This window comes from Leuciscus leuciscus, assembly GCF_965113295.1.
Source record: "Leuciscus leuciscus genome assembly, chromosome: 2".
Classification (NCBI taxonomy): domain Eukaryota; kingdom Metazoa; phylum Chordata; class Actinopteri; order Cypriniformes; family Leuciscidae; genus Leuciscus; species Leuciscus leuciscus.
Window position 1 is genome coordinate 4,349,391 of NC_138726.1, and position 14,369 is coordinate 4,363,759.

Below are 14,369 nucleotides of genomic sequence, written 5' to 3' on the forward strand. Positions count from 1 at the left end.
ATGGGCAACCGAAATGCTGTAACTGTGGAGGAAATCACAGTGTGGCATACGGGGGATGTGAAGTAATGAAAAGGCAGGTTGAGATTCAGCAGGTCAGAGTGCAAAATAAAATATCATATGCAGAGGCCGTTAGACTGATGAATCACAGGGAGGAAAGAGTAGTAACTGAGGCAAGTGAGAATCTGAATAATGATCAACATGAACAGATAAAAGGGGATAAAGTTCTGGTTGATTTAAGGAAATTAGTCATCTTTATAGCAGGGGTCATCAATGCTACAACTGAGTCAAAGTCAAAAACGGAAAGGATACAAATAATAGTAAAGGCAGCAGTGAACCATCTTAACCTGAATGATTTGTCCTGGGAAGAGGTGAGGAATGAGCTAAGTGCTCAGGCCAGTCAGGAAGCTCCATTTGTTAGCTGATATTATGGTTCTTATTCTTCAATGGAATGCAAGAAGCTTGGTGGCAAATGGGCAGGAATTTAAGTATTTTATCAGTTCGTTACCAACTAAACCTGATGTAATCTGTATACAAGAAACATGGTTATTACGGAAATTAGATTTTAGTATATATAATTATGTTAGTGTAAGGAATGATAGGGAAGATGGTGTAGGGGGTGGGTGTGCTACATTTATCAAGAAGAATATTTCATATCAAGTTATATCAAAAGGAAGGGAGGAAGAGTATATTATTGTTAAAATATGGACTAAGCAAGAGAAGGTTTCTGTGGTAAATTATTATAATCCATGTAGAAGATTAGATGGTGATAAATTAAATCAGATTGTTGAACTAGCAAGTGACCGCATTGTTGTATGTGGAGATTTTAATGCCCATAGTTCATTATGGGGAGGGGAGAAAACAGATTTAAATGGTCGAATAATAGAACAGTTGTTGGATGAGTGGGATCTGGTATGCATTAATGATGGGAGAAGCACAAGAATAGATGTTCACACAGGTAAAAGTTCAGTACTTGATTTAACATTAGTGTCAAAAGAGGTGGCAGGTATTTGTGAATGGGAGTTATGGGAGGACTCTACTATGGGTAGTGATCATTTTCCTGTTGTATGTAAGTTATGTGTGAGAAAGGATGAGAGGGAAGAGGGAAGAGAGGATAAATGGATATTAAATAAGGCTATGTGGGGTAAATTTGAATATTTATGTGAGGAGGAGAGTAGTGAAATTGATTTAAGCCAGGATATAGATGAAATTGATGGAAAATTTAAAGAAGTAGTGATTAGAGTGGCTAACTTATGTATTCCAAAAAGCAAAGGAAAAATGAATAGGAAACCAGTTCCATGGTGGACGGAAGAGTGTGGGATAAGCATTAAAGTAAGGAATAAGGCATTTAAAATGCTGAAGAATAATCTTAACTTCCAAAGATTAATAGAATACAAAAAGGCCCAAGCTCAAGTTAGGAAAGTAGTAAAGAAGGCAAAAAGAGACAGTTGGAGAGAATATTGTAATAAAATAGGTAGAACGACTCCATTAGGAAATGTGTGGGGAATGATAAGGAAAATGAGGGGAATTAGAAAAGACTGGCAGTTTCCAGTTTTAAAATCAGGAGAAACCATAGCAGTAACAAATAGGGAAAAAGCTGATATCATAGCTAAGGCTTTGGTTGAAATTCATAGTTCTAATAATCTGTCAGAGGCTGGAAAAAGAGGAAGAGAAGTGACTAGAGATTCATACCCAGAGGCACTAATAAGAAAGGAAAGTACAGAGGATGCTATGGATTCCCCTTTTACATTAAGCGAAATGAAACGGGCAATAGATAAAGCTAAGGTAACTGCTCCAGGAAAAGATCAGATTAGTTATAGTATGTTGAAACAGTTTGGAATTTTAATGCAAATGAAACTTTTAGGTTTATATAATAAGAGCTGGGAAGAAGGGAGATTACCAATAAGTTGGAAAGAGGCTATTATTATACCTATAGCAAAACCAGGTAAGGATCCAACGAATCCAACAAACTACAGGCCCATTGCCCTTACGTCGCATGTTGGGAAAATTATGGAACGGATGATTGTAGAAAGAATGACATTTTATATAGAAAGTAAATATCTTTTATCCCCTTACCAAAGTGGTTTTAGGAAAGGACGGGGAACAATGGATCCTGTGGTTTGCTTGGAAACAGAAATTAGAAAAGCTATGATAAATAAGGAATCGGTTATGACAGTTTTCTTGGATGTGGAAAAAGCTTATGATATGGTATGGAAAGAGGGGCTATTGATTAAACTAGATAAAATGGGTATTAAGGGAAGAGCTTTTAATTGGGTCAAAAGTTTTTTAGCTGAAAGGATTATTCAGGTTAAAATTGGTACTTCAGTGTCTAATAAATTCAAAGTAGATAATGGGACCCCGCAGGGTAGTGTGATAAGCCCATTACTTTTCTCTATTATGATCAATGATGTTTTTAGTAAAATAAGGTATGATATTGGGAAGTCATTATTTGCTGATGACATTGCCCTTTGGAAAAATGGCAAGAGCTTAATTTTAGTTCAAGAGAAGATACAGGAAGCAGTAGGTTTAATTGAGGAATGGTCGTATTCATGGGGTTTTAAATTCTCAGTGGAAAAGACAAAGATGATGGTTTTTACTCAAAAGAGAGATAAAGATGGTAAGGTGTTATTGTATGGGAATCAAATTGAGCAGGTAAATTACTTTCGGTTTTTAGGGGTAACATTTGACTCTAAACTAACTTGGTCAGAGCAGGTAAGGAAAGTAGAGGAAAAGTGTAAGAAGATTTTAAATATAATGAGGTGCTTAACTGGGATAGAGTGGGGTTCTAGTAAAGGAGCCTTAAGAGGGGTGTATGTGGCTTTAATAAGACCAGTGATGGAATATGGAAGTATAGTGTTTAGATCTGCGTCGAAAACATCATTAAAGAGACTGGAAATTATACAAAATCAAGCACTGAGAATTTGTTGTGGAGCCATAAGGTCCTCTCCGGCTTGTGCATTGCAAGTTGAGGTGGGCGAGCTTCCATTAAGTTTAAGATTTGAGCAACTGATGATGAACTATTGGACTAATTTAAAAGGTCATAATGAAAGATGGCATCCTACAGTTAAGTGTCTTAACCCTTGTTGGGAAAGTGGGAAGGCTAAGAGAGAATGCTTTGCTTGGACATCTAAAGTAGCAATTGAAATGAAATTGCAGGAGAATAAGTTCAGTCCTAATGTTCCCTTTTCAAGTACGCCGCCTTGGTTGTTTTCGCCACTAATTATAGACTTCTATATTCAAGGAGAAATAAAAAGACTTAATGGGAAAGGAAACTGGTTAGAAAAAGTGGAGGACAGAATAAGGTCTATGTATAATTCATTTATAGCTGCATTTACGGATGGCTCAAAAGATCCTAAGAGTGGTTTTACTGGTTTTGCATTTACTATTCCAGAATTAAAGATAAATGTTAAGGAAAGAACCTCTGATCATTTGACAGTATTTACTGTGGAAATGTTAGCTATTTTAAGGGTATTACAGTGGGTAGAGGAAAACAAAATTACCAAGGTTTTAATTTGCTCTGATAGTCTATCATCATTAATGTCTCTTCAGTCGTTATCATCTAATAGCAGACTTGATATTGTGTATGAAATATATGAGACTGTATACAGACTGCAACATATTAATGCAGCGGTCAGATTTTTGTGGATTCCGGCTCATAGGGGGATTGAGGGAAATGAGACCGCAGATATGTTGGCTAAGCAAGCTTTGAAACTCGACAGAATTACAAAAGTGGCAGTAAGTAAAGCTGAAGTTAAAGTTAAAATAAAGGAAAATATTATGAAGACATGGCAGAGACAATGGGATGAAGGGAAGAAAGGGCGTCATTTATACAATATTATGCAAGAAGTAGGGAAAAGGAAATCTATAGATCGATGTACTAGAGAAAGTTGCATTATTTCGAGGCTGAGATTAGGACATACTAGATTAAATAAAACTATGTATTTATTGAAAAAGCACCCTTCAGGTTTGTGTGATTGTGGAAGGGGAGAGGAATCAGCTGAACATGTGATTAGTGAATGTGTCAAATATGAAAATCATAGGATAAAATTAAAAGAGGAATTAATGAAATTTGGGGAAAATATGTTGAACCTTAAAAATCTTTTTAAAATTGGAGAGCAGATAATGGGAGCTTTGTTTAACTTTTTGAAAGAAACTGGTTTAATGAAAAGGATTTAATTGATCGGTGATTTTTTTTTAAATTTTTTTTTTTTACATTTTTTTTTTTTTTTTAATCGTGATAAGATGCTTGCATTTCTGGCCCACACTCCAGTACAGTAGGTGGCGGATATGCACCTTAAATGCCGGTTGCCACCCGCCAATAAAAAAGAAAGAAGAAGAAGAAGAAGAAAATAAGTTTGCAACGAGCGAAAAACTCGCTCCTATTTCATAAAAAGAGCGTAGGATAAGATATTTTTCGATCGGGAATTTGAATTCGATCGTTGTTGTCTGTGAGGAAACAGTCTTTCTGAACCTGCTGGTGACGAGCTTTTTCATCATTGTGCTGCCCACCAACATATTCCTCTTCTCTTTGGGCATGCTAATCTGGTAAGTTCCCTGTTTTATTTTCTGCAAACAGTTTTTGTGTCTTCGCAGTTAATGTATTTTATGCATTTGCAAAGTGAATAAGGATTTGAGTCATTTTATCCTGCCTCACTAAAGGTAATGTTAATTTGGATTGAATTGTTAGTTATTTTTGCACTGAATTTAACTGTTAGTTATTTTTGCATTAAGTTATTAAGTCTGTCTTTTTGCATCGGTTGTGCAAAACGTTAACAAGTTTTCGGCCAACAAATTTTAATGACCTCAAAATGGCGGGCTGTGACTCATATTTAATTGTCACGCATCGGGAATTTAATTGGAACGCATCAGACATAAAGTAGCGGATTTCATAGAGGTTTGACAATAATTGAATGCAATTTGTTCCACGTGTTGTACATTTTTGTAAAGACATGTATTTATAAAATGTATTAAAATAGTTTGCTTAAGCCACACCAGTAAAGCTTTTGTTTTTTAGTAGAGACATTTCTGTTCTGCTAAAAATGTAACATTTCAAAAAGCAAATTGTACAGTATACATTTTTTTTAAGGTTTGCTTTATGTGATCAGACTGAGCATAATGCATATTAAGTTACATTACTGATTAGCGTTATGTGCTTCACATATATTTTTTCCTAGTATTTTGGCAAATATTACAACCTGACTTCTCAATCTCTCTCTTTTCAGGCTAAAAGTGAAGCAGCTGGCAGTTAAGTTTGGTATGTTTATGTCCAATTATTAATTTTTATACACTTTCATTGCATACCAAAATGTGAATTCATATTATTTAGTGCACAAAACAAATTGAAAAGTAAAAAAAAAAAATGAATGGCGTGCATTGAAGTGCAAACTTTGTGCTGCTATCTTTGATAACAGGAGTTAATGAAGACGGCCTTTGCCCTGAGACGCAAAGAGGTCATCACTGATAACCTAACCTTTTGGTGAGATCCTGGAACTCTGGCCTATCTTTAAAATGTCACAGGTAAAAAAAAATGTTTCTTAGTTCACTTGAAATTGTTTTATATTTAAAGGAATAGTTGACCCAGAACTGAACATTTGCCGTTAATTTACTCTCACTCGGGCCATGCAAGAGGTAGATGACGTTCTTTCTTCTGTAGAACAATTAAGATGATTTTTAGCTGAACTCATGGTCCTTGATGATTCATAAAATGCAGATCAACGGGTGCCGTCACTTTGTGAGTCAAAAAACATAAACAAGCAACACAAAATTAATACCTGTGACCAGGGTGGGAATTATGTAATTTTAGGGGCAAGGCCATTTGGCCTCCACCTTTTCTTTTTTTTTAGGGGCACCAAGGCCATATGACAGGGCACAAAGGCCATCGAGTACAATTCGATGGTTTTCCCATTCAGATTGATACCATAACATCCTAATTTGGAATAAGACATGGATTATGACTTTTTTAATAAAAAAAAACATTTTTTAATGAGAGAGAGAGAGAGAGAGAGAGAGAGAGAGAGAGAGAGAGAGAGAGAGAGAGAGAGAGAGCGAGCGCCATTACATCCAGAAGGTATACACCCTCACACAACAATAGAAACAACATAAATGCCAATAAAAGCATTCAGAAACAACACAAATGCCAATAAAAGCATTCAAAATATTCATTCAGTCCTCTATATCATGTGAGAATGTGAGTTATTAATTATGATTATCAAAGTTTACATTCAATATAGGCTATAAACAAATTTTGTGTAAACATGTTATAATTTGCCTATATATATACATACATACATACATATATATATATATAACATAAATTGTAAGAATATGACTAATAGTAAAGACTAGTACTAATAAATAAACATTAGGCCTATTCTAAAGTTATTAAATAGCAGTCCCAAACTAGTTTTTGTTGTTGGTATGAGCCACTACAGTCATTTAAAAATATAAAAAATAACACAAAGAAAAAATAGTGGCATTTTGGGGTTAATATGGAAAGGACAGTTACCATGGTGAATACACAATTTTAACAATAACTGTTAATGAAACATGGAAACTGCTCCTGGTGAATAGAATGAAAATCATACCTGCATTACTTTTATTTCGTGTAATTTACAACGTAACGGCGTTGCATGCTCGTAGTTTCTTTTGCACTTGATCAGTGAGGCGATACAGCGCGCGCGCCGCCGCATTTGCGCGTGCAATTGAAGAGTGTGCGCTACGAGAACAGGATAACGGCTGACAGGACAAGAAAGTCAGTTTTTCTGAGGTGAAAAACTTTATCTCAGCGTACACTCATGTCACTGCCTGGTAGTTCCTATTGTGCTGGGTTTTCTGAAGTAGTCTTGATTCGCCTCTCATAACATAACATGCTCTAAACACGCACGCAGAGTGGAAAAGGAGGCGCGGGGAGCAATGATCGCAAATTTGAACTATATCGATATGCAATATGGTCTAATTCCATATCGCATTTCAAAAATATATAGATATATTTTTTATATCGATATATCGCCCAGCCCTACACTGCACCTGCGCGAATCCACGAACTAATTGAAGTTCAGAGACTACTTGGCTCGCTGTAATTCAAAGCAAGCCCACTATGCCGCACTGGCGCTTTATACATGGAACTTGGACAGGGCCAGGGCACACAGGCCACTGTGGCCGTACGATGATTTTTTTTTCACGGGGCATGAAGGCCAAAGTGTAGGGCAACGGCGGCCGTGGCCGCGGTATAATTCCCACCCTGCCTGTGACACAGAAATCTTGATTTTCAGACTCTTGTTTTCCTGATAATAATGTTATAATCTGTTGTCTATATCTGCTTTTTGACTCACAAAGTGGTGGCACCCGACTTGCATTTTATAAATCACCAAGGACCACAGGTTCAGCTAAAAAAATATATTTTTTTGTTTTACTGAACACTCTTCTTTCTCACTGTTCTTTTTCAGTGTGTCAGGTTTACACTTTACACAAAATGTTATTTTGCAGTACATGTTTTTTTTTTTGTTCTACAGGATCACAAATGTACACTGTGTACATATACCTTGGCTTAATCAGTTATTAATTTGTCCAGATCTCACAAAATTTACAAACGTCAATCTGAAGAACCACTTTTATGCAGGAACCAGCATGCTCCCCGTCTTCAGAGCTTGTTCAGAAAGAAAGCTCCTCGCACAGGGAAAGTGGTCTGAAGTACTGAGTCAGCTCTTCAGGATATATGACATCCAGGTCAGTTGGTTACACTTCTAAATGCCTGATATAGAACTGCAGTGGATTTTGAAATATTTTGGTTGTATTTACAGACATTTTAGTGTGATGCATAGTATTGTCTGGCTGTGCAGATTATATTCCATGTTAAATCAAGATTCTCATACTCTAATTCATACTCATACTGTCTCTAATTCTCACACTGAAGGAAAAAGTTGACGTCCATGTACAACGAGCTGCCATCCTCCGTTCTCTCCCCGCTCGTCTGCAAGAGGATGACTCCAACTTTCTCAAGACGTGGGATGTAAGATGTAAGTTTGGTTACCAACAGTCACACTTTCTATTCAGATGTATTCTGGTTCTAGTTCCTGGTTTTTAATATATCATTTTTTATAATAGGCTCTTTGCAGGATAGCTTTCGCGTTTTGTCTCAGCCCGCCCAGTTACTGTACATCCGGTGCTGCGTCGGAAGCCGTTTTTGCATTCGGTGGAAATAATGGCAAATTACACTTGCTGTTTACAAGAACTTCCAGCGGTTAACGTGAATGATGTTAACAATATTGTGAGGCAGTTAGCTGTCACACCTAAGATTAAGAAAGAGAAGGGCTTTAAATTATATATTTCGAGCTACATCAACAACTTTGAGGGTTAGTTTTCTATCATGCGAAATCCGACTAGCGAATCGGTTTCTAAAATCGTTGTCTACGTTTCTGAGAAAATGAATTTTATGAAAAACACTTTGCTATAGAACGCGCTATGCGGAAGTAAAGACGCTGGCTAAGATTCTAACAGAAATATGTCAGCAGCGTTCGTGCATCGAGCGTATTGTAGTTATTGTATGGGATTGAATGGTTTGGAATAGATGTAAATATATGTCACTGTCCCCCTTTGTAAGTTAAGAGTAACAGTTCTCTGTTCTTGTCTTCAGGTAGAACATTCTGATGAACCAGACATTGACGTACCACTCGGTCTCCTCTCCATTTGTGGCAATTTAACAGATGCCACGTTATTCTGCCCAGAGAAGATTGTGGTTGTACTTGAGGGTAACAGTGTATACAGTATATTTTCTCACATTGGCACTTGTCATGCTTTTTCAACTATTTAACACTTTGGATCTAACTTTGCACACCACAGAGCAAGGAAATGAGTTTTTTGAGAACAGCTTACAGATGTTTTAAAGTATGATTGTTAAACGTACAGTACGACAATGCAGTACATTGCAGTTTATGCTGTAGTAATCATATATTTGATTTTTGTATGCTAATAAGGATATTATGTGCAGTGTAGTAAATCATTGAGCAAACATTTCTCATTCTCTTTTGGAGAATTTCCATGTTACAAACAATTTATTGTAGATGTTTTGTGGTTACTTAATAAAAGAGTAATTTGAATTGAAATTGTCTGTGTTAACCTGCTTTTTTTATTATAGAATGTGTATAGTTAGCAATTTAGTTACTTGATAATGTAAATGTAAAAAACGTACAAAAATGAATAAAGTGAGTAATTTGTTACTGAGAAATTAAAATGTTTTTCTGAAGGTAAAATCAATTTTAATGTAACAAAAAAATTAAGTTATCTTTAATTAATTTTAATATGTTCTATGAACCCAAAAACTACTTGTAAAATGACTTGATCAATAATGTTATAGTAACTTGTAAGATTAAGTTAGTATCAGTTAAAATTACCTAGTACCAGTTACTTAAAAAAAGGAGGTTTCTGTAACTTATAAAATTTAGTTAGTATCACTTAAAATTTTCGATGTAATCAGTTTCAACTATTTTTTTGAGTTATATTAACTTATCCGGTTTTACAGTGTAGTGTTATGAGCTAATCTGTTTTTATAAATAAAACTCTTTACATTCGATTATCATGAAAACGCACCCCAGGGAACAATCGACTCGGTAACCATGTGTTAATTACCCCAAGGTTAATTTTTCACTGGAGTTGTCCTTTAATCTAGTTAAGTGTACATGGGAAACCATGGCATGACCAAACCAAAGCTACTATCAGAGAAGTAATATTGGTTGGCTTATATCTTTAGCAGTGGCCATGACCTCTGTCACAGGGGGCTATAAAAAAATATCTTAAATTGAGTAAGCGTGAATGCGACCGTCTAATATATTTATCCAATTAAATCTGACCTGAAACCTGAAAATAGACCCGGAAATAGGTCTAATAGGTTAGACAAACTTAGTCCCGGTCAAGTTGGAAGTTACCGAGCTTGGGACTATTTTCAGGCGCTGCGTCATATCATTACGCCTGCTGGACTCATGGTACGGCAGCAAAGTTTCTTGATTATTACGCAGGAATGAGAGTATAGTTCCTAGCCATATCAGCCTAGAAAATCGCAACTTTTCCATTTTCTGTCGGTCTTAGTACACGATGTAACTACAGAAGAGTCAAGTTTTAAATAGGAAAAATATCGAAACTCTTTGGTCATTTTTTTGAGAGAGATGCTAATGGTCCTGTCCGATTCAATTGGCGCTTTTCCACTGCATGGTACGGCTCGGTACGGTTCGACTCGGCGCGGAACAGTTCGGTTCGCTTTTCCACTGCGTGGTACGACTCGGCTCGGTACGGCACGGTTCGGTTCGCTTTAGCTCGGTTGCTTTTCCACTGCAGTTAGTACCGCTTCAAAGTGGGTGGGACTGATCGTCTCTACTGCCATTACATCATCATATTAAATGCGAATTTTTCATTCCGTGTTTCCCCATCCACTCCTCGGCAACCAACGAGAGGAACGTCTGCACCTCGTCCACTGACCACGATTCAGCCATTTCTTTTTTGAAGTTTATACTCTTTTTTTTTTTTTTTTTAAGCAAATACTTTTAAAACAGGTGCTACAGCGTTGGCTGTTGTCCACTGGCTTTTTAAATCTAGCGGGTTTAGTGTCTCGTGTCGTAAATACAATGACTCTGGTAGTGATGATTCTGTCTGACCAATCAGTGATCTGCAGTGTTTTCAGTTCACATTTTAGAATCGGTACGGTACGCTTGGAACCTCAACAGAGGTGGTACCATTTAAAGCGAGCCGAAGCGAGCTGTACCGTACCGTACCATGCAGTGGAAATGCGCCATAAGTGAGCCGTACCGAACCGAGCCGTACCGTACCATGCAGTGGAAAAGCGCCAAAGCGTGCCATACCGAGCCGAGCCGTACCGTACCATGCAGTGGAAAAGCGCCAAATGATCTATGCTAAGCTATGCTAAAAGTGGTACCGCCAGACCCGGAGATCGGCTGAATGGATTCGAAAACGGTAAGACTCAACTGTTTAACTCAGGGGGAGTTGTAAAATGAGCCTATTTACAAAAAAAGTGGAGTATCCCTTTAACGGCTGGTGCGAGGAACCTGTGCGACTTTGGCACCCGAATGGATGAGAATAATAAGAGTAAAGAGATAAATAGAATAATCAAATGTGTCGCTAAACTATTATATAAATGACCAATAACCAATTGGCATTCTAACCTAAATTCAAGGTCGTGACAAAATGGAGTCAGATAAAAGTTGAATTGGAATTAAATTACTTTGCCACGTGGAAAAGACAGTAACTCGCAGTAAACCTTAAACCTTCACCCGCTTATCGGAAACTGTTGTTGGACCGATTGGGCAGGCCTTACGACCCCACCTCTCCATGTTAAAATAATCCTGTCCAAATAAAGCTTTACTCTCTTTCTCCTGCCTTTGTAATTGTATTAGTTCTATGCCATGCTGTTTGAATAAATTTAATATTTCCAATTCCTTCTTTCTCTTCCCGTTTCTTTTCTTACTTTTATCTTCAACCTTATAAATCTTTTATCGACACTTTCAGTTCCCTTCACATAGCCACATCAATTGTTCCCTCTGCTGGCCATTTAGTGCTTAATTTCTTTGTTCTTTCTGCCCACTTCTTAGACAGTTCCCCTTTTAAGTTCCTGCAAAAAAGAATATTTGGATGCTAATAACTCTACTGGAGTCGTCATCTTGATCAGAGCCATCATCATTTCTCTCTCTCTCTCTCTCTCTCTCTCTCTCTCTTTAATATTAAGACATTTTACTTGGTGATGCACCTCTCTAATCCCAGCTCCTTTTGCCAATTATGAACTGATCTTCATCAGACGAGGGCAACTAAAAATACCAATCCCTGATTTCGATCTGGACTTTTACTGGACGCAGGAGTTATCACTCTTTACGAAATTTGATTGCTTTTTCTCAAATACTTTAACATAGCTCAAACATGTACTCTGGTCACTGACTTGAGAGGCAACCCGTCGTCTTCTCGTTCCCACCACAGATTATTACTATGCTGTTCCCTACTGCAGTTTGCAATTTAGCGACCCCTAGAGGCAATGTGCCTCTATTTAAGTAGAGCATGTGCTGTTCAGCCATTTTGTTATCAGGCATTTGAGTGAGCACACGGATGAATTGTTTTACCCTTGAAAAGGCATTGTCTGTAAGTGTTTTCTAAAAGCAATGTTATGAAAGTTCTTTGGTGTTTTGTCATATAACGTAGTGTTATACTTGAATATGTCAGATGTGTGTACAAATTTAACTATGGATGTTGTCTATGCTATTATGTATGCTATGCTAACTATGTTTAGAAGGGATGTTTTAGAAGATGTTTATGCTCAAAGTGTCTTGTAAAGTTAATGTATTTTTATTGTTGTTTTTTGCAGTTTTACACCGCTTCCATTAAATGAAATTCAAGTCAACTCTGTCTTGGGTACTTTTTGGAGGAGTGTTAAGCTTGCTGCATAGCTATGTATCAATACACATAGTGAGGACAGTAAAGTAAAAAGAGACCATACTTCAGGATATAATGTGAACTGGAGATACATCGTCTTCTCGCAACAAAAATGTCGAATTCCAATTATGGAATTGGAATTCGACATTTTTGTTGCGAGAAGACGATGTATCTCCAGTTCACATTATATCCTGAAGTATGGTCTCTTTTTACTTTACTGTCCTCACTATGTGTATTGATAAATTGATAAAGTGTAAATTGATAAAGAGAAATACAAAAAAGTGTCGATCCAGAAGACCTAGAGGTTAGGTCAGAATGTGCTGCATCATCTTCGTCATCCTCTTCACGAAGATCAAGCAAGTCTACAAGCAGCATAGCGGCTGCACAAGCCCGTGCAAAAGCAGAAGGAGCACGTAAAAGAGCAGCTTTCGCAAAACGAGAGATCGAGATGCAAGTTGAGAAAGCACGCATTGAAGCTACGTTAAATGCTCTGAAGGAAGAGTGTGAGGCTGAGGCTGCCTCAGCAGAAGCTGAAGTGTTTGAGGCATTTGTTAAATCAGAAAGGGGTGAATCCGAAAAGGGAGAAGGTCATGCTTCATCAATCCACCAGTCCATCGAACGTACTGGAGAATATGTTCGAAATCACTTTGCTCCTGTAGACGAGAATCATCCTCAACCTGCAGGTGTGTATAGCCCCAACCATTACTCACAGCACCATGTAGACTTTGTTAGTCAGTCTCCAAGCACAGCAAAAGTTAATTCCACAGAGGTTTCAGAATTGGCTGCTTATCTAACACGTAGAGATCTTATCACTACGGGACTTAAAGTGTTTGATGATCAACCTGCCAGTTATCTGTCATGGAAATCCAGCTTCAACAATGCAGTAGAGGGGTTGAATCTCAAACCCAGTGAAGAGTTAGATCTCATAATCAAGTGGATTGGTGGGGAGTCACTACAGCATGTCAAACGTATCCGAGCTGTTCATGTAAATAATCCAGCTGCAGGCCTGGATATGGTCTGGCAGAGGCTTGACAGAAGTTATGGTTCTCCTGAAGCCATTGAAGCTTTCCTGTTCTCCAGACTTCACGATTTCCCCAAACTTTCAATCAAAGACATCAAGAAGCTTCAAGAGCTCAGTGACTTACTACTTGAAATATTAGCAGCAAAGAAAGAAGGTTATCTTCTTGGGCTCAACTTTCTTGACACAGCGAGAGGAATAAATCCAATTTTAGAGAAATTACCTCACAGCATTCAAGAGCAATGGATGAGTAAGGGGTCTTACTACAAAAGAGAGCATTGTGTTTTGTATCCTCCTTTTTCGTTTTTTGTCGACTTTGTCTCTCAACAGGCAGAGATGCGAAACGATCCCAGTTTTTTCCTCTACACTCCCAGCACTGGCTCTTTTAGAGTTGAGAAGCAACATCTCACCAAAGTATGGGAACCGAAGGCCTCCTTCTCAGTGAACAGAACAGAGGTAGAAAACTCTGGAAAATTCTCTCTAGAACACTTAAATGAGGATCCGGATAAACAATGCCCTCTTCACAAAAGACCTCATTCTCTAAAAAAGTGCAGAGCTTTCAGAAGTAAACCCCTAGTAGAACGAAAGCGTTTTTTGTCACAGCATTTTATATGCTTTAGATGTTGTTCTTCAAGAGCCCATCAAGCAAAGGACTGTAGAGCTGTTGTGCATTGTGAGGAATGTAATAGTGATCGACACATCTCAGCTCTTCATGCAGGACCAGCACCTTGGATTATGGAAGATTTTTCTACACCAGTGGATGATCATGGTGGGGAGCAAAGTGAAAGTGCAGTAGTTGCCACTACCTCCATGTGTACTGAAGTGTGTGGAGGAGGACTCAATGGTAAATCCTGCTCTAAAATCTGTCTTGTAAATGTCTATCCAAAGGGTCATCCCGAAAAGAAAGTAAGAATGTATGTGCTATTGGATG

General features: G+C 37.7%; 1 long non-coding RNA gene across 1 annotated transcript; it reads left to right on the top strand.

Moving 5' to 3' along the window:
• The first annotated feature begins 574 nt into the window (after nt 1-574).
• On the top strand, nt 575-9,098 carry LOC309492193. The gene is made up of 7 exons (XR_014203446.1): nt 575-1,782; nt 4,240-4,542; nt 5,220-5,251; nt 5,409-5,514; nt 7,568-7,722; nt 7,910-8,005; nt 8,630-9,098. It is a non-coding gene; the product is annotated as an uncharacterized lncRNA (long non-coding RNA).
• Nucleotides 9,099-14,369: the final 5,271 nt, after the last annotated feature.